Here is a 19,760-nt window from a genome sequence, read left to right on the forward strand (position 1 = left end):
AATTGTTCAGAGTGGTGTGGTTTGCAATGAAACCTACATATTAGAGCAAGAATAGTCAATTTTTTTTGTGAAGGTCCAGACTCCAGAGAAAATAAATTAATTAATGATAATAAGTAAATAAAAAGATTTTGGGGTCCATTCGAATCACAGAATATCAGGGTTGGAAGGGACCTCAGGAGATCATCTAGTCCAACCCCCTGCTCAAAGCAGGACCAATCCCCATTTTTTGCCCCAGATCAACTAAACAGCACCTTCAAGGATTGAACTCACAACCCTGGGTTTAGCAGGCCAATGCTCAAACCACTGCTCTGGTGGTACAGATTTGGCCAGGATCTGACTGCTGATTACCCTTGTATTAGAGCAGGGAGGCTGTCGTCTTCTGGTGTATGGAAAGGTATGGGTTTATTTAGTGAAGTAATTTGATACTTTTTAAATACAAGTAACAATTAAATTTGGTTTATAGTAGAATGGAGTGCCCAGCAGATTATTACTACCAACCAAAATTAGAATATAGATTTTTTTGCCAAGTAGTTAGATCAGTGGTTCTCAACCAAGGGTATGTGCACCCCTGGGGGTGTGCAGAGGTCTTCCGGGGGTACATCAGCTCATCTAGATATTTGCCTAGTTTTGTAGTAGGCTACATAAAAAGCACAAGTGAAGTCAGTACAAACTAAAATTTTGTACAGACAGTGACTTGTTTATACTGCTCTATATACTGTACACTGAAATGTAAATGTAGTATTTATATTCCAGTTGATTTATTTTATAATTATATGGTAAAAATGTTAAAGTAAGCAATTTTTCAATAATAGTGTGCTGTGACGCTTTTGTATTTTTATATCTGGTTTTTAAGCAAGGTTAAACTTGGGGATACGCAAGACAAGTTAGATTCCTGAAAGGGGTACAGTAGTCTGGAACTGTTGAGACAACTGAGTTAGAGAATATGGGAAAAAATAGTTAGAAACAGTCAAACAAAATACATCTGAGGATTTGTATGAGTATATTACCCATTACATAATTTAATGAACCTTAAGTGGAGGAAATAGTAGTTTGACAATTAGGGTTGGGGAGAAATTTAAATCGGACACTAAAAATTGATTTCCAACTCAATTTTTAGTCAGACTATGTGTGTGTTTTGTAGGATGGGGAAAGAGCATTGTTGCCATAAGAACAGCATCATGTAAGAACACATTGATTTGGAATCTCTGCTCAAACACCCTTGGGACATATGAGCAAAAGTTTTCAATTTCATATTGAAAAACACAGAAGCTCTACACAGCCAGCCAAATGAATACTCAAGTATGGAGACTTTGCTTCACAAAGCTCCTGTCTATACTCATAAAGATTTAAATTGAGAACTCTTTTAGAAAAGGAAGGCATCGGACTCATGTGGGTTTTAAATTTAAAACCTTTGATGTAAAACGTAATTTTGGGTGGCCAAGAAATGAAGGATCAAGTCACAACATTTTAAATCAATTGCCCCCCTCTCTTGTGAGCAGATACTGGTGTTGGGGGGTTGCTCAGTGTTTTTTTCCTGTTACATTTTAAACTATGTTTTATAATTGAGTGTTGGGTAACACTGATAAGGGCATTTAAAAATGTATTAACCAAAGCTCTGAACCTTGGAATGAACTATAGATGGGTGCAGAGCACTTTGCATGATTGAGGCCTTGAACATAACCAATGCCTCTCTGGCAATATTTGTGACTTCGGCCCCCCTCCCCTCTGCAGAATTTATCACTGACTTCCTATGCCTAAAGATCATACACTTTATAACTGGTTTTGAAGACACTTTTGGGAAGACTAATAAGGAATATCTAAAATACTTGAACTTTGAATCTGTAAGCAGTGCTGCATTTCTTTCAACACCTAACTCCTTAATATTTGTGTTAATATACTAGTTAAATTTATTATACTTCACATTTAAAAAGTGCATTTTACTTATGTTTATATTTTAAGGTCACATTTATTTATTTTCCAGTCATTGTGGTATGTATTTCTATTTTGGTCATATTGACTTAAAGTAGAGGCAAATTGGCAGCTGATAGTGTGGGCTAAATTTGTAGAAGGATCTCAGAAATGCTTTCACTTCTGCAGTTTGGATTCAGTTAATAACTTTATATATGTTTATGTAACTTACTGGTTAAATTCAGGTGACAGCTCAGAAATAGCATTTAAACAAATGTAAAGTATTAGGTCCACTGATCTAACACTTTTTAGTTGTGTGGTTTTTGTTTTTTTTTCTCTCACAGAGGAGGGAGTTGTATTTGGGTCTCAAACCAAAACCAAAATGAAAAGCGGCTGTGCAAGCTTATAGTTTAACTTGACTTCACATGAATGGAAGGTCAATACATACAGTGGACAAGGTCTTACATTGCATGTATCTGGTTTTTCATTCAGCATTGAAGTGGTTAACAATGACATTTGATTTGATTCAAGAGAAATTTTTCTTTTGGTTTCTTTTGTTGTCCCTTTTGTTTGTTTTTAAGGGTGAAGGCCTTTTTCTGCAAACCTTTTCCTTTTCCTAGTGGGAGTAATTCCTACTACTGTGAGTAGTTGGATTATCTTTAGAGGGGCTACTCGTGATAGTAAGTGCACCATCTAGTAGTAAGTGTTCGCAGGATCTAAAATCCCAAATCTCCATTAGAATACATGTGTAGATTTAAATGAAGAGTACACTTTTGTATCACAATTATTTAAATCCTAGAAGTTTACCGATTTACATAAAAAACATGCTCGGCTACCCTTGATATTATGAAATAGCTAATGAGACTTTACAAACAAAGTTAATTTTCATAGCTTATGTCAATGGAAAAATAACATTTTGCAAGGTTTTAGTTTAAAATCAGTTTGCCTCTCTCTTGCTGAGTTTCATATTTTCAATAATCTGTGTCCTCTATCTCATTTGACATCACTACTGCTTAAAGGATTGTTCTCCTTTGGGTGTCAGTTGTGGCACTGATGTTTCTTCTGGGACACACAAGTCTCAGAGCCAGAACTTTTGGAAGAAAAAAAGCTTTTAGTTTATTTTTAAAATATTGTCATTTATAATTTAAAGTTTAGGGAAGTATTTTGTTAGTCAAGATTTGAGATGTACTCGAGGCAAGCACACATACAAGGTTCCTGCACCAAAAGGGATAATAATCAGAAACTGATTTATAAATTTATTTAAAAATATTATTTAAGTTCAACTTTAAAGGGACTCCATCAACTGAAATCCTAGTCACTCTCCAACTATTAGAGGAAAGTAGTTTCAGGTACTATACTTGATCCTGAGTTCCTCTGCAATTTTTGTGCTTTTACAATAACATACTCCTACTTTTAAAATGTCTTTCTCCTCTATTGTTCAGTAAAAAAATCTATAGGAATGTGGGGGAACAGATTGGGAACTGACTAAGCAAGCATGTGGTTAATTTTTCCCAAGTTAAGAGTCCTAGTAAGTCAGTAGGACTAACGTTAAAAAACTTCTGCTTGTGTGTCTATATTTGCAGGATAGGGGTCTAACTTACATAGAAAAATGAAAATGGATGTTCATAAATTGCTGTTAAATGTGAATATAAATAAACTGGAACAGTTTAATTTTTTCTCTTTTTTTGATGATACCTTAAGTATTGTAAAAAAAATTTCAGACAGAGGTATGATTTTTTTAAGTTGTGTTCCATTAAATATCAATTAACTTTAAAGCCTATATCCGCAAAACCCTAAAGAGGGTTCTGCTCCACTCTGCTTTGTTCTACAACCAAGTCTTGAATCTCTGTACTTAACATTTGTAAACATCTCTAACTTAGTATGCACACACAGAAACATGGCTATGACTTTATCTCTTTCTATTCCCCTTTCTAAAATCGCATGGTGCGGTTTTGTTGGCTTGTTTTTCTTTATATTAAAAATAATCCCCAAAGCTTGTCTGTTTCAGGTGGGGAAATCATTAAAAGTTGCTTACCCTTTCTCAGCACTTTTTTTTTTAAAGGGTAAGTAATTTGAATTTACAAGCCCTCACCCTGCTCCTTTAGGATGGCTGTAGTATTGAAATTGTGTAAAAGAGTAGCTATAGCAAAACCGAAAACTATTGGTGTTGAATGTTTGATGCTTTGGAAAATTAATTCTAAAAACGTCTTGTCCTTCATGATAATTGGCCTTCCACTTGTTGCACTGGCAATTTGTGGAATGGTTAACTTCTAATCGTAAAGTGTGGTTGATTGTAACACTTGGTCTACTATCGTATTGTACTGATTATTGGAGGAGCTAATGTGAAAAGTACACTGTTAACTTAAAAACTACACTCGTTTGAATTGTTTTAAGTACTGGTACTACAAGTACACATAAGATTACGAAAACTGAAAAATATTAGATGTTTTTTCAGAACTGTTTTTTTCATTTGTCAATGCTTTTTGTAGATAGTATCACTGTTTTCCCTGTTGTTTTGTGTTGTTTTTTTCCCCATACAGCTAAAGGGGAGAAAAATGTACAATAGGAAACCATAAATATTGTCAAAGACTCAATGGTAGGAATGAGACCTGAAGATAGTTCTGATTCATTTATCTTAAATGATTTCAGGCTAATGGTGCATTTAAAGCAAAGTATAATGAGATTAAGGAATCATAACATATAGTTTGGTTGCATCATGGCATGGACTCTGTTCTGTCTTTTTGATTATCTTTACCTAAAAATATATTTTCAATAACAATTGATCCTACAGTCCCAAGTTTAGAAGTGTGTTTGACCCACACATGCTTTGGATAATTTAGATTCTGTGCATCTAAGTCCCTTTATATGTACCTCCCGGTCTCTTATAGAGCTTTTGGAAAAGAATCATGATTATGATCATGTAAAAGACCTCAATTTTGAGGGTCCAGTACTTATTAACAATAAAAATGATAGTCCTTATGTAGTTCATCATCTTAAGATGAAGTCTTGACCAGCCTTTGGTTTGGCCAAAGGGAGCACTAAGTAAGAATCTGGGGGATGGTGAAGGAAATGCAGTTATCACACCATAATGATTATTTTTCAAATTCATCAACAAAATTCACACAGTAAATTAATTGTTAATTACTTGCTAGTTAATCAGTTGCCTGTATATAGCATTTTTGGTTCAGTAACTGTTGATAAATCTCTAGGTATGTTTTTTTAAACATGTATTTTATTAGCTTTTTTGGTTTTTAGTGATGCAATGCTTTCTCCATGCTTTAGTTGGAGATGTTAAGGACCCCTGCTTTTGCCATAAATTTTCTCATATGATGCAGTCTTTCTTCTGTCATCACCTCCACTGCCCCCTTGACTAGTCACGTGTTTTCTGCAGTGCTATTGCAATTAAAAAAAAAAAAAATCAGACCCTCTCTTCCCCCCACCAGAATTTTAGAAAGATAAAAATCACGTCCCAGCTTGATCTGTGGAAGTAAGCAGCTGTCATATTATTTTTGGATGGTCTTTTAGCTATAGTACACTAGAAAACTGAATGAATGCACATAAAACTATGGAAACTTAAATCATGAATTGAACTTTTCTGTACATTTAATGCTGAAGTCTAGAAAGCACTGAGGTAGCTTGTTTACAAATGGAAGCCAAGTGATGGTGAAGAAACTTAAAAGTTAGAGCTTGAAAAATGCACTAAGTAGGGAATGATACAGTGTATCGTGGAAGGGGAGCCAGTGGTGCCCATGTGCAGAGATAAACCCAGAGCCTTTTGAGAACTAGTTTTATGTGTGGGAAGGGAACAGATTTACTTCCCACCAAGACATTATCCTTAGACCCTCCTGGAGAGTTTCATCTTTTGACTTGCAGTATCAGGCACATCTGGAGAATGCTTCCTTGGCTGCTGAGAAAGCAAGGAGTTGCACATTTCTCCCCTCAGTCTGCCTACTGTGAAAAGATGAATTTACCACTCTTCTACATCCTCTGCTTTCTCGAAAGAGGAACTCCACTTTTTTCTCCGAACTTTAGTGTGTTTTGAGCTCTTTTTTATCTTTTCTTCCTTGCCTCCCTCCTTTTGCTTTCCTCTGATGCAGGTGCTCGGTTTTTTGTAGCAAAATGAGATTAAAGTTTTTGATCATTTTAGCTACTGCTCCATAATCAGTAGGAAGAGTGAAACCAATTAAATTCTTGTATATTTCATTGTTGAAAGATTGTGTGTCTGTTGTCTAGAGTTTCATCAGTCTCAGTCCTCTGCTGGTTGTAGTGGGTGTGGAAAAGGAACATCTTTTATCTCTCTCACCCCATTGCAGAGTGCCCCTTCAATAGGCCAGGACAGTCTGTCTCTCTGCTGTCCATAACTTTCATCTGAGGTGAACTGAAATGTAAAGAATCTGATCAGTTTCACTCTTGCTGCTCAGAATACCAAGGGTAGCAGTAGCTACACAGATCAGATTCTTGGAAATGTCATTCTGCTGCCTCCACAGCAGCAGCAAAGGCGCATTAGCACTTGACCACTTTCCAGATAAACTTCCCAGGTTGTCACAGGGGGATGGGAGAGGAAAGCTATTTTTTCTTTAAGGTATAGTAAATGTTCAATTCTTCCTCTCTCAGACCTGGTCTAGGTCTGCCATCTCTTGGTACTACCCATGATTACCTCAGGAGGTCTGATTTGTGTTCAGGATCTGCTGTTTTTCTCTCTGAGAACAATGACAGTGGTATCACATCCAGTAATCAAAAAGCCCATATAAAGCAAAGTATTATGTATTTAGAACAAATGCATTTCAGAGAAAACAGATCCAAAAACACAGTGCATGTGTCACAGTCCTGAAGTTTGATAGTAATTGTAGGTGTGTTCTCCTTTTGCTCTGTGTATTTCTTCCCCATTTCTTCCCCTTACTCCTGAATTGCTTCTGTGCTGTTTTCTTCTGCGTGCAATGCTTTTCCAGTAGCACATGCAGGACGGCAGAGTTAATCTGATATAATTCTACAGTTTTATTTAACAGCTTCTGCTGCACCAGACAAAGTGTCCTGTGCATGAACCAGTATGGGCCTCAGCTGCTGCTGAATTAGTTCTGATGTTCAGGAGAAGATATGCACTTGGTCTTTGCTAGTGCGGCTGATCAAGGAAGAAAAAGTTCTAATAGAAGAACTTACAAAATGTGGAGGAGACGAAAGGAGGAAAGAATTGCAGTATTCCCATGATACTATATCAGAATTAACGCCCTGTAAAATGTTGCCCGTTACCTATCCACCTCGTTGTGTTTGGTTTTCATACTCTTTGTTTATTTTTAAATCTTTATGGACATAAATATCAACAAAATATTAGATATATTTGTTTTTTCCTAATTGGATATTTAATACATTCCTAATTTTAATAAAACTTGAGATAGTTACCATATCAAGATCTTAAGAAATCTGAACTTCACTTTTTTTTTTCTAAGTATTGTATTTGTGATGTCATTCACTATAACAGAAACCAAGAAGTGTAAAATTCAGATTTCTGAGCCCCCAGGGAGGAGATGTTAAAAATGCATTATTAATTAGTTTTTAAAATAGCATCAATATATTATACCATTTCCTGTCTTGGAAACTAACAGCCATTTTTAACGAAGTTCAAAATGTGTAAATCTCTAACTTTGGCTTTTTTTGTGGCCTTTTAAAAAAAAATCTGTTTGCCATTTACTGGGTCATTCCATAAAGAGTATGTTTGTGATGCTAAATCAGAAGGAAGCAGTTCTGATGTTTGCTATTGTCAAGTAATTAAAAATAAGATATTTAACTGGCTTGGGCATTGTATGTACAGGATATTTCAGTCATTCATGATCATACAGTGGTGTAGCTGCACCAGTGAAAACTCTTACTGTAGACTGACAACACCACTGTAAATATTGCTTAAAATTAGTCTTTTAAATTGTTGATTTAAATCAGGATCCTCCATTTGTAATGAAATGAGGATGTCAAACTGCATCTAGTAGGGATAAACATTTTAAAATCAGCAGGCATGGGTAACTTGAACCCAGGAGCCCTAAAAGAGTTGGGTGGGGAGATATCTGGCCTGCTGATAATTTTTAATGAATCTTGGAATACAAAGTAAATTCCAGAAGATTAGAAGAGTGCTTAATGTGCCAGTATTCAAAAAGGGCACATGGGATGACCCAAGCATTTATGGGGCAATTAGCTAGACATCAGTCCCATGCAAAATAATGGAAATGACGATATAGGATTCAATCTATAAAGAATGAAAAGATGAGAGTACAATTAATGACAGCTAACATGATTTTTTGGAAAGTAGATTTTGTCAAATAAACCTGACTTCATTTTTTGATGAGATTATCAGTTAGATGTAATATACTTAGACTGTTGTAAAGAGTTTGGCTTAGTACCACATAACTTTATGATTAAAAATGAACACTATATAATATCAAAGCACAAGTTCAAAGGATTGAGAACTAGCTAACAGAGATCTCAAAGAGAGTTATTAATGGGGGGGATCATCAATGAATGGGGATGTTTCTAGTAAGAGTTCACAGGGATTAATAACAGGCCAGATGCTACTCAACATTTTTATCAATGGTATTTTTTATTTTAATAAAAAAACTATGGATAATAAATTCTGTGGATGAATCAAAGATAGTGATACAAAATAATGAGGAAAAGGCAGTCGGAGTGATTTGGATCGCTTGATAAGCTTGGCTCATTCAAACAATGTTTTTTAACACCGACTAATACCAGGACAACATCTAGGACAGAACTGTCAAACTATTAAAAAAATTGCAATTGTGAGATTAAAAAAATTGCGATTAATCACAGTTTTAATTGCATTGTTAAACAATGATAAAATACCAATTTAAATTTATTATAAGTATTTTGGATGTTTTTCAACGTTTTCAAATATATTGATTTCAGTTACAGCACAGAATACAAAGTGGTATGTTGCTCACTATATTATGTTTAATTACAAATATTTGCACTGTAAAAAGGGTAAAAGAAATAGTATTTGTCAGTTCACCACATACATTTACCGTAGTGGAATCTCTTTATTGTGAAAGTGCAACTTAGAAATGAAGAATTTTTTTTACATAATTGCACTCAAAAACTAAACAATATGAAACTTTAGAGCATACAAGTCGAAGCATGAAGGAATATATGAATGTTTAGCATATTTGGAACATAAATACCTTGCAACGCTGGCTACAACAGTACCCTGCAAGCGCCTGTTCTCACTATCAGGTGACGTAAATAAGATGCAGGCAGCATTATCTCCCATAAATGTAAACAAACTAGTTTGCTTTAATGATTGGTTGAACAAAAAGTAGGACTAAGTGGACCTGTAGGTTCTAGAGTTTACTCCTGGGGGAATTCTGCGCCAAAAAATTAAAAATTCTGCGCACAATATTTTCAGATTCTGCATATTTTGTCAATATAATCACACAAATTTGTTATTTTTGGTCATTTATTTCAAAATACCTGTCGGCAAGTATGTCTGTAACAATATAGGCAACAAAAAAGATTCAGGAAATATTTTTTGACAAACAGATTCCTTATTAGGCGTATTAATACAGAACTCTGAGTAATAATACATTTAAACTATAATACAAAATTGTATTTCCCGCATACCTCAGAAGCAGTGCAAAGGTTTGGGGGAGTCAGGGGTAATGGAGGAGCTGTGGGAGAGAGAAGTAATTGCTGGGAAGGAGCCTGGGTGTGAAATTGGAGGGTTGTAGGGTTGGGTAGGAAAGGTATGGAAAAGGTTCTTTGGGGGCGGGAAGGGATTATTAGGGAGCTTTCCCCATGCAGGCTGTGGCTGACCCCTAGCCTCTCACATTCAGTCAGGCACATCTGCCCCTGTCTCCATGTGTTCCTGCACCCTCATGTGTCCTTGCACCTCCTGTCCACATGTGTCCCTCACCCACTCCCCCATCCCCATGTGGCCCTGCATCCTCCCTCTGTCCCCGTGTGTGTCTCTGCCCCCACTCAGCCATCCCCTATCCCTATGTAGCCCTGCACCTCCTTCCCTGTCCCAGTGTGACCCTGCACCTCCACTCCTATTCAGATCCTGCCCCAGTTTGTCCTTCCCCACTAGCCCTTATGAAACCTCTGTCTGACACACCCCCCCCAGCAGCCCCATGCTATCTGTCTCTTCCCTAGTTGGCCAGGAGCTGCTGTTCTGTTCTATCGCCACAGCGCCTTCTGGTGGGCAAAAGGTGGAACTGCAGCAACTTTCTGGCAGAAGCTTTTTACCTGTGCAAAAAATTTAAGATATGCACTCCTCATTAATTATGCAGGCACACAGTGGCACAGAATTCCCCTGGGAGTAAGAGTTTTACATTGTTTTGTTTTTGAGTGCAGTTATGAAAAAAATAATTCTACATTTGTAAGTTGAACTTTTAAAGTAGAGATTGCACTATAGTTCTTGTATGAGGTGAATTGAAAAATAGCATTTATTTTGTTTCTTTTTTTCCAGTGCAAATATTTGTAATAAAAAATAATATAAAGTGAGCGCCATACACTTTGTATTCTGTGTTGTAATTGAAATCAACATACCTGAAAACGCAAAAATAATCTAAAAATATTTATAATAAATTTAAATTGGTATTCTGTTGTTTGTTTCACAGTGCAATTAAAACTGCGATTAGTCATGACTATTTTTTAACCAAGTTAATTTGTTTTGCATTAATTGCTTGCGTTAACTGTGATTAATTGACAGCCCCAATCTAGGAACAAAGACTGTAGACTGTCCCTACAGAATGGGGGACCGTATCCTAGAAAACAGTAACTCTGAAAAGGATTTAGGAGTCGTACTGAGAAAGCAACTCATTTTGAGCATGATCTGAACATGAGTTCCCAGTGCAATGCTGTAGCAAAAAAGGTTTAGTGTGAGCCTTGGATGTAGGGAGATTATTTTCTCGCTATATATGGCATTGGTGAGGCTGATGATCGAATACTGTACATAGTTCTCATGTCCACATTTTGAAATTTATGTTGAAAAATTGGAGAGGATGCAGAAATGAGCCACGAGAACTATTTGAGGTCTGGGATAAACGCCTTACAGCGAGAGAGTTGAGCTTAATCTATTTAGTTTATCAAAAAAGGAGATTGAGCGGTGACTTGATTACAGTGTGGGGAGAAAATACTGGTTACTAATGTGGTCTGAAATCTAACAGAGAAAGGTATAACAAAAGCCAATGGCTGCAAATTGAAGCCAAGCAAATTCTAATTAGAAATCAGGCATTCATTTTCAACAGTGAGTTTGATTAACCATTGAACCAAACTACCAAGTAAATAGTGCGTTCTCCTGTGCCTTTTTGGAAGATATTCTTTAGCCAAACACAAGTTATTGAGCTCAATACAGAAGTAACTGGGTAAAAATCTGTGGCCTGTGAGATATAGGAGATCAGATTAGATGATCTAATGGTCCTTTCTGGCCTTAAAAATCTATGAATGATTAAAATTGATCATTTAAATTGCCTTGATTTTGATCAGATCACCCTGAACTGTCCTGGTGCAGTTAATATGAACATGCAATCACTGCATTGCACATTCAAATAAATAATCCACACTCTTTGAAGCTGTGTGAACCAGAGTTCATGCTGCTACTTTAAAAAATATGGCGTTAGAAATGCATGGTCAAAAAGATCCAGGGGGGAAGCTGCCAAACCACCTTGATCTCGTCTCATGCTGCCTGAAAGGTTGGAGAGTGGCTTACAAGCACTACATCAAAGGTTCCCAAACTTTTCTTATTGGGTACCCCTTTGCAGATCTTCAGCTACCTACGTACCCCTACCCTTCTCATCACTGATACATTGTCTTGTTCTTAACACTACCTGTTTTTAGCCATCAGTCCACATTTCACTGTTTATGTACAGACAAAGTTATAGTGAGACATACACAACTGAAAAAACCCCTTGACTAAGTTCTGAGCTCAGTTAGATTGGACAGTTACTGGGCATCTGAACCCGTGCTATATGGTGATTGGAGGTGAGGGCTCTGTATGTCAATGTCTCTGTGTATCTGTGGTCTTACTGGTACATCTTTAAGTAAATTAGCTTCTGTATTTTATATGACAAATTCCCACAGAGTTCTAAAGCTTTGTCTGAGTAGCCTATTATGAAAATGCAATAAATAAAATAATTAATAAGCAAATCCACCGTTACACAATTTCTACCACATATCCCTGAGAGATATCTTGCCTACCACTGTTTGGGAACCTCTGCTCTATATCTTATCTGTCCTATTCCACATCCCACACACAGTCAGTTAAAATGTGGATTCTGATCTTACATTTAAAAAGAAAAGTATGAAATAAGATAAAAGCAGGGATGGGCTGAAATGCAAGGAGTATATATAATGAGACATGTTTCTCAGTTTTTAAATCATGTACTTTCAGATGGAATTAAACGCACAGCTAAAAAGAAAAACATCTACTTAATATTCAGTATATAGTGTTTGATATGGATTTTATATCAAATTATGAACATGAACAGCCTTTGTGCGGATGGGGAAATAGTTCTCATCTGCAAATGGCTCCAGTTTCTGGGTGTTGCTTATTATGTTCTCAAACAGCAGCAACAGAATGAAATTGACATGACTTAAAATTTCACTGCCGTGCGCACACAGATCCGAATAAAAACAGATAATTGGTGTCTTGTTAACTTCACTCTGCTGCTGATAGTAACAGAGGCACTGGTGCTGTCTGAAGATTTGAGAATACATCACTTCATTGTTTCATATTTGGAAGGTTATCTTTGCAGCCATAATGACTTGGCACTTCAATTTTTTTTTTTAAATGAAAGCTTTAATTCTTCAGGCATTAATGGTCTAATCCCCACCAATCATTGGGGAGTAGATGAGTGGACTTTTCAAGACATATGTTTGGCAACTTATTCTTCTCTAGGGGGGAAAAAAGAATCTCTGCACATATATGCAGTGTTACACTTAGTAGAAGTTTGCTAGAAAAATATTAAAAAGCACTGACTGACCATGAGGTTTCTTGGCTCCATTCATATTTCTTACCAGCTACATGTGTGTTGAAACACCAGAGAAGAAGTGATTTTCATCTGTTCATATAAATGGGTGTGATTTTTTCCAGGAGTGTTGAAATATGCAAGAAATTAATCCTTTTAGCGGCCTAGTGCCATACATCATATGCCTAACAAGTGCTAATTTGGGCTTCTGCACATAAACTTTTTAAATATGATATGTAATTTAAAATAAGTTGTAGGAATTGCCATAGTGGATCAATGGTCAACACCAGATAACTTCAGAGGAATATGTAAGAACCGTGAAGTAGGCAGATGTGGGATAATCTATGCCAGACGTGAGGTTCCATGCTTAAGCCCTGAAGCATATGCCTTCCAAAAATTTTATTCCTGTTAACTGTAACTTAGGGTATTCTTGTTTTCCATATAAATGTCTAATCCCATTTTGAATATTTCTAAATTCTTGGTATCAATGACTTCCTGTGGAGGTGAGTTCTTTAGTCTAATTACACATTGTGTGAATTCTTTGAATTAGTTTGAATTTGAAACTGTTATTTCTCCTCTTCAAGGCTACCACTCAAACTCTGTCCATTGTCATACGTCCCAACAATTGCATAAAAGAGTGTAAGGGCTGGGGCATGAGTATCCTGGCCTATGGTTTAGTGTCAGGTGGGGGCTAAGGTTCCAGTAGCCAATTACCAGGAATCCAGCTGGGTTGGTGATATATGGTGAGGGGGTTCCCATTATTCTACTCCTCCTTCATGTTCCATTTTTAGTCCTACACGGTGATCGTGCTCATTGCTTTCCTGTGCTGCTTTCTCAAGAAACACCTAAACTAAAATTGATCCGATTCTTGTCAGTTTTGTGGAAGCCACAAAAATTGAAAAGTTTTTCAGCATGACATCTCAAAAGCTTGAGTCAAAATGGAAAGGCCAATATTTTCACAAGTAGCGTCTATTTAGTATTCTTTTTTTTTACATGGAAAAGCTATGGTTTTAATGACACATAAATATCATTATATAGAAAAATAAGATTAACTTATTTGCCTATTAAGTAAAATACAACATAGAATAGGTAACAATTTATCTGTTGTCAGTAAAGTCAAAGGCAGTTGACCAGAGTTGTGGGCAGGGTGGATTTGATTTAAATTTAAATTGATTTAAATCACTAGTCAGGAAGACTCGATTTAGTCATGGATTTCTACATAAAACTGCATTCTTATTGGTTATTATAACCTTAATACATATTCTTCACAACTCAGAGATAGCGGTACGTTTCATTTTTAGAAGGTACACACTATACATTTTTGAAGTGATTTATTTTTGAAAACTTTTCAGATTAGTTTTACAGCTATATCAGAAAATGAATGATTGTTTGGTTATTTAATTTACCGGAGGTAATTGAAGCGGATATTTATGAAGTCATTGGAAGGTGAACTATCTCCAATTCAACAGGTTAATCATTAATATTTGAAGGATTTTCTTGCCATCCTGTATTAGGAGGAGAACATCACCAGACAGACATTTAAATTGTTTTATTTAACTAAAACAACGTTATGTATTCTGGTTTTTTTTTTTCTTCAACAGCAAACATATAATATTTTAACAAAACAAGCAATTAAACATTCAAGTTTTTTAAAATCAGGTTTGTTTTTGTTAAAATTGTTTTTGTTAAAATTGTTTTTAACTAAAATAGTTAAATGAAATATTAAAAACAAAAATTAAATCGACTGTGTCAGCCAGGTCAACGTGAGAAACTTAAAATATTGGCTTCTGCCACTAACTCAGTCGTCTTCACCTTCATTTTCCTGTGTGTTCATAATCTGGAAAAGAAAAACAAGCTTTCCTGCTTTTTCAGGTCCCAAACGATTTCTCAATTTGGGATGAATTGGTCCAAAGGAAGACAATATTCCTTCTACACCAGCAGAAGAAGCTACTGCTGTTAAAAGTGAGGTTATCACTTCAACAGTCTCTGAATCTAAGTGCTTAAGTGACTTCCACCAGTTCACTGGTGTGACTTTCTTTCAATTACAACATCATCAGCAAACATATATTTCTTGAATGGTTGACCCTTAGCTCTGAAGTTTATTAGATTTGGCATTATGGAGGGATGATTGCTGCATGTCCATGTCATTGCCAACTCCTCTTTTTCAGCAGTTAAGGTTTGACCTTGCTACCGAGTATTGAGAATATTTGCAAGAAAATGAGCTGGAGATAGTGCTTGTCACATTCGATTTTTTAATGCTTGTAATTTAACTCTGTCATTGCATATTTCTCTTTTTAAGATCTCACTCAGTTCCTTCCAAATTTCAACAGCGTCAGCAATAAAACAGCTATTTCCCTGTGTTTGTTCAAGGCTGCGGAAATAGGCTTCATGGTACTCAGCATGTGTTCAACATTTCTCTTAAGCCCATCGTTGAGAACTTTGGCTGTGACAATGCCATCTATTTTTTCACGATTTTGTTCACAAACTCTCATCAGATTAGGCCAGTTCTTGATATAGTGCTCAAAACAGTCCACTACTGAGTTCCACTGCACAACTTGTGGGAGAGTTAGCTGGGTTCCTCCCACTTTTTTCAGAGCAGCTGCTGCAAAGTGGTTGTTACGGAAGTATTTTGCAATTTCAACAACATTAGCCCTTATTTCTGGAACACTGAAGTCTTTGGCTAGTAGGTGCATGAAATGAGCACTGCAACTGTATATTATTAGTTTGGGACTCTTTTCTAAATTTCTTCTGATCTTGGATACATTTGCAGTATTGTCTGTGACCAAGCTGTGTACTAAACATTTGAATTTTTTTTCAGTTTGTTATAGCTTTTTACTGCTACTTCCTGTAAGTATTCTGCTGTGTGTGCATTTCCTGATGTATCGATTGTTTCTGTAAGGTAGACATTCCCTTCTTCTGTTTTCTCACAAGCGCATACAACAGGATTATTGTGGACATTGCTTCACCCATCAAGACTCAGGTTAACAATTTCACCCTCTAGATCTTTTGCACACTGCTCAATTTCTCTTTCGTACACTTTATCCAATAATTTGCCTGCGACATCTGCTCTGTTGGGTGGACTGTATTCTGGTCTTAATGACTGAACCATGTTAATGAAGTGTGGGTTCTCAATCATATGGAAAGGAGAGTTTGTTGCATAAACAAACCGGGCAATTTTTTCATCAGTTATCTCTTTTTGTAATCTGCTGGTTCTTATCACAAATGTATCTATGGTTGTTTCTGGATGATAGATTTTTTTTTCTTTTTGCAACAGGTGATATACTGTGGCTATATGACATACATGATGTGACTGAAACACTATCATTGGCAGGTTTCAGAGTGGTAGCCGTGTTAGAGTGTATCAGCAAAAAAAAAAAAAGTAATTGTAGCACTTTAGAGACTAAGAAATTTTTATTATGCCCAAATAAATATGTTAGTCTCTAAGGTGCCACAGGTACTCCTCGTTCTTTTTATCATTGGCAGATAACTCTAGAACGATAGAAAATGATGGTGACCTTGAAGGTGGATAGTCTTCAGAATCCTGTATGTTGAGGATGGATTCTCCTAAACAAAATAAGTCAATGCAGTCATTTTAATTATTGTTACCATACTGCTCATTTAGTATTACTCATTGCATTAACTGACACTCGGTACTACTTTAAAGGTGAAATTGTAAAAGGAAGATCTGCCTATTTCAGCTATTTATTTTTTATCACAGCTGCATCTAAAATGATAGTACCTTAGAGTAACAACTATATTTTTTTGCTCAAACATAAGAATTCAAGAATAGTCCAGAAGGAAGACAGACAGTCCTTAAGAAAGAAGTATGAAATAAAAATGTTTACCAACCTGAAGATCCTGCATGTTCAGACATGTTCCTTTCATCATCTTCAATGCAGCTTCCTCCTGAGAAGGAACACTTCTCATGATGTTGTTTCATTCAGGCAACCCAGACCTTGCATTTCTTTGTTGCACTGTTTACATTTTGCACATATGCCTGTCTTACCCACAGGTAGAGGAACTTCATTAAAATATTCCCAAACTGGGTCTCTCTTAACGGCCTGCTGCCATTATAGGTTTTCCTTTCTAGTGAGAGAATAGTATGGTAGATCTCAAATCAGTGAAGGCTACACTCAAAGACCTCAAGACTTCTGGCATATGCCGCTCAAACAGTTTCACTGTTGTTTCTACTGCCTGTCCTTCCCTGCTCACATTTATCTCCAGACTTCTTCTCCTTGTCCAGATCTATTCTGCCCCCAACAATCTTCTGTTCATCGAACATTTTTGAAACTTTGCACTTTCAGAGGGAGGTAAGGGTTTGACTCTGTGTACACAAATTTGCAGAGGGACAATAGGGTTGAGGTCTGTTATTTCTCACCTCTATATTTTATTTATTTATTTATTTATTTATAAACATTTTTGCTGTTAATAAGTATGTTATCTCTGGAGACACAAATCCACAGTTTGAGAACTTCAAAACTAAGCTTCTCTGATGGTATCTTCTAAACTGAGCACTGAATCCCATTGGGTAGCTAGAAAGATTAACCTAACTCTATACAGAAGCCCCTGGAACCTCATAAGATTGGGTCCTTAATCTGTGAACTGTTGGAACTCATTTAAAAAACTTTCCTTAAACATTACTTGAATATATTGCCTCATACTATAGAATTATAATTTATAATCCCTATTCCATTATGAGATACATTATAGCTCAAAGATATCTTAATTAAAACTATTTTTAGACCGGTTTTTCCTCAAAAAGCATTTTATAAAAAAAAAATCTGATTTTAAATTTAAAAAAATCCATTTTTTAAAAAAAAAATCATAACCCTGGTTATGGGTATGAATTCAAGAGAGAGAAGTTGTAAAATGTATTGTTTCTAAGGAAAAGACTGATTCTTAGAGGTTATCAGAGTAGAAGACATTCTCAAGACTTGGAAGTAAAGCTATCTAATAGTTTTTTTTCTATTAAGATAATTATTTTTCCTTCTACTAATACTATAGTTCAGTAGACTATAATTTGTTGGCGGCCAGATATTTGACATGAATGCATTTTAACCTTTTAGCCAAGAACAACTAAACTTTGACCAGTGAAGCACCACGCTGGAGACTTGCCAAGAGTCTTAGGACTGAACCTGCATCCAAGCTGGGCAGTTAGAGCAACATAACAGAGAACTGTGCTGTCTGAGTAGAACAGTTGGAGCAGCATTTCCAGTTGTGTGTTGATGGCACAATATCTCAGCGTGGCATAAATATAACTAAGATCACACATGCTGCCAACAACCATTTAGGAAGGCTGCTATGTAAGTTAGGACACCTCTGTAGTAAAGATTAAAGTGGCCGCTGGTTACATTATCCCTCTTTTATTTGAATAATACTGGGCTGCTGACTGTTGTGAAGTACTCCTAGTTGAAGGGAATATAAAGCTAAGTTTTCAATTCACTTAGAAAGAATAGAACAGAACATATTAAAAAACAAACAATTGTTACCTTAATTAATCTTGGTAAAATTGTATCATGGGGCTGTGTGCATCCCTTATGCTGAACTACACTGAGAAGAAAATAATTTTCTTGCTCCAGAAGACTTGCAATCTGTTCGACAGTACGTTGGGGACATAATACATCAGTTGACTAAATTATAGTCTATTATCTAAACAAAGTGTGTTTTAATGTGCAGACTTAAACTTTATATAAATATTTAAGGAAAAATAGTTCAAAATACTTTTTTCCTTATCTGGAAAGAATTGAGTTCAGGATTTGTGTTTTTTTGTGTGGAACAGCTGGTGTTAATAACGGCTAGAACAGCATAACAAATGCAGCTGCAGATATATTTGTTGACAGTGCACCCAACTATCGCAAGAGAGATACAACTTTGAATTTGGCTGTTGGCATGAGAGAAGCACCTTTCAGGTCACCTTTTCATTTCTCTGATGTTACATAATCTAAAACAGAAAATATTAACTGTATCAAACTTTGGGTGTAATTGTATGAATTTATGACTTTAGTGAATTGAGTGGGGGGGTTACACCAGTAGGGTGGGATGGGCAGGAGTTGAGAGAGAACAGAAGGGGACAGGGAGAGGCATGAGGGAGACAGGGACACAAGGGTCTAACCACTAGAGAACTCTCTTCCCTTTAGAACCTTGAAGTTGAATCCAAGATCCTTGAGTCTCTAAATTTCTTTGCTGTCCAGTAAATAGCTATGAAACCTACCAGCAAAGTGTGTCTCTATTACTTTCTAGTGGTAGGGCCACATAGAGACTCTTCCTGTTATTACTCCTACTTTTTCTCCAGTAGCTCCAGGGGAGGAGGACTTTCCTTGGGTCTAAAGATTCCAGTCTTTCAGATGACCTCTGTGGGGGTATGATTCCACATGATGGAATTTTTGTTTTAGAATTTTAAAGTTATTAAAGAAACTTAGGAAGTTAGATCCAAAAGAAATAAGAAATGATCATTCAATTGAAGATCACGATGCATATGTACAAAGGGAACAAATTAAGTTTGCACAGGGAACTTTGATGCAGCCATTTCCTGGCTTTTGAGTGCTAGACTTTGCAACCTTAACATTCTTTAAAATAGTTTTTTCATATAAAACATTGAGGCAGACTGACAAACTGTAAATAGATGTGTAAATTGAAAGAAGAGCTGACATATTGTAGACTGATTCTAGGTCACAGTTTAAGCCAGTTGTAAAGCATTCTGGTTTGGCATTCTATTTCTGGCTTGGCTCCGGATCTGCTAGTACAAAGTATAGAAAACATCACAATATCTGACTAGCTTACATTGGTAGCACAGAGAGTATGGGAGAAAGAAGAAAAGAAAATGAATGTAGAGACAATTAACTATGAATAGCTGAGGCTTTCACAGCAAGTAAATGGCTTTGGAGT

At 36.2% G+C, this 19,760-nt stretch overlaps 1 protein-coding gene across 2 annotated transcripts in view; it reads left to right on the forward strand.

Annotated features, from left to right (window-relative positions):
- The window catches only part of SCAF8 (SR-related CTD associated factor 8), a 133,962-nt gene that overhangs the window by 2,242 nt on the left and 111,960 nt on the right, over positions 1-19,760 (forward strand). The window lies entirely within an intron of this gene.

This window comes from Lepidochelys kempii, chromosome 3 (assembly GCF_965140265.1).
Source record: "Lepidochelys kempii isolate rLepKem1 chromosome 3, rLepKem1.hap2, whole genome shotgun sequence".
Taxonomy (NCBI): Eukaryota; Metazoa; Chordata; order Testudines; family Cheloniidae; genus Lepidochelys; species Lepidochelys kempii.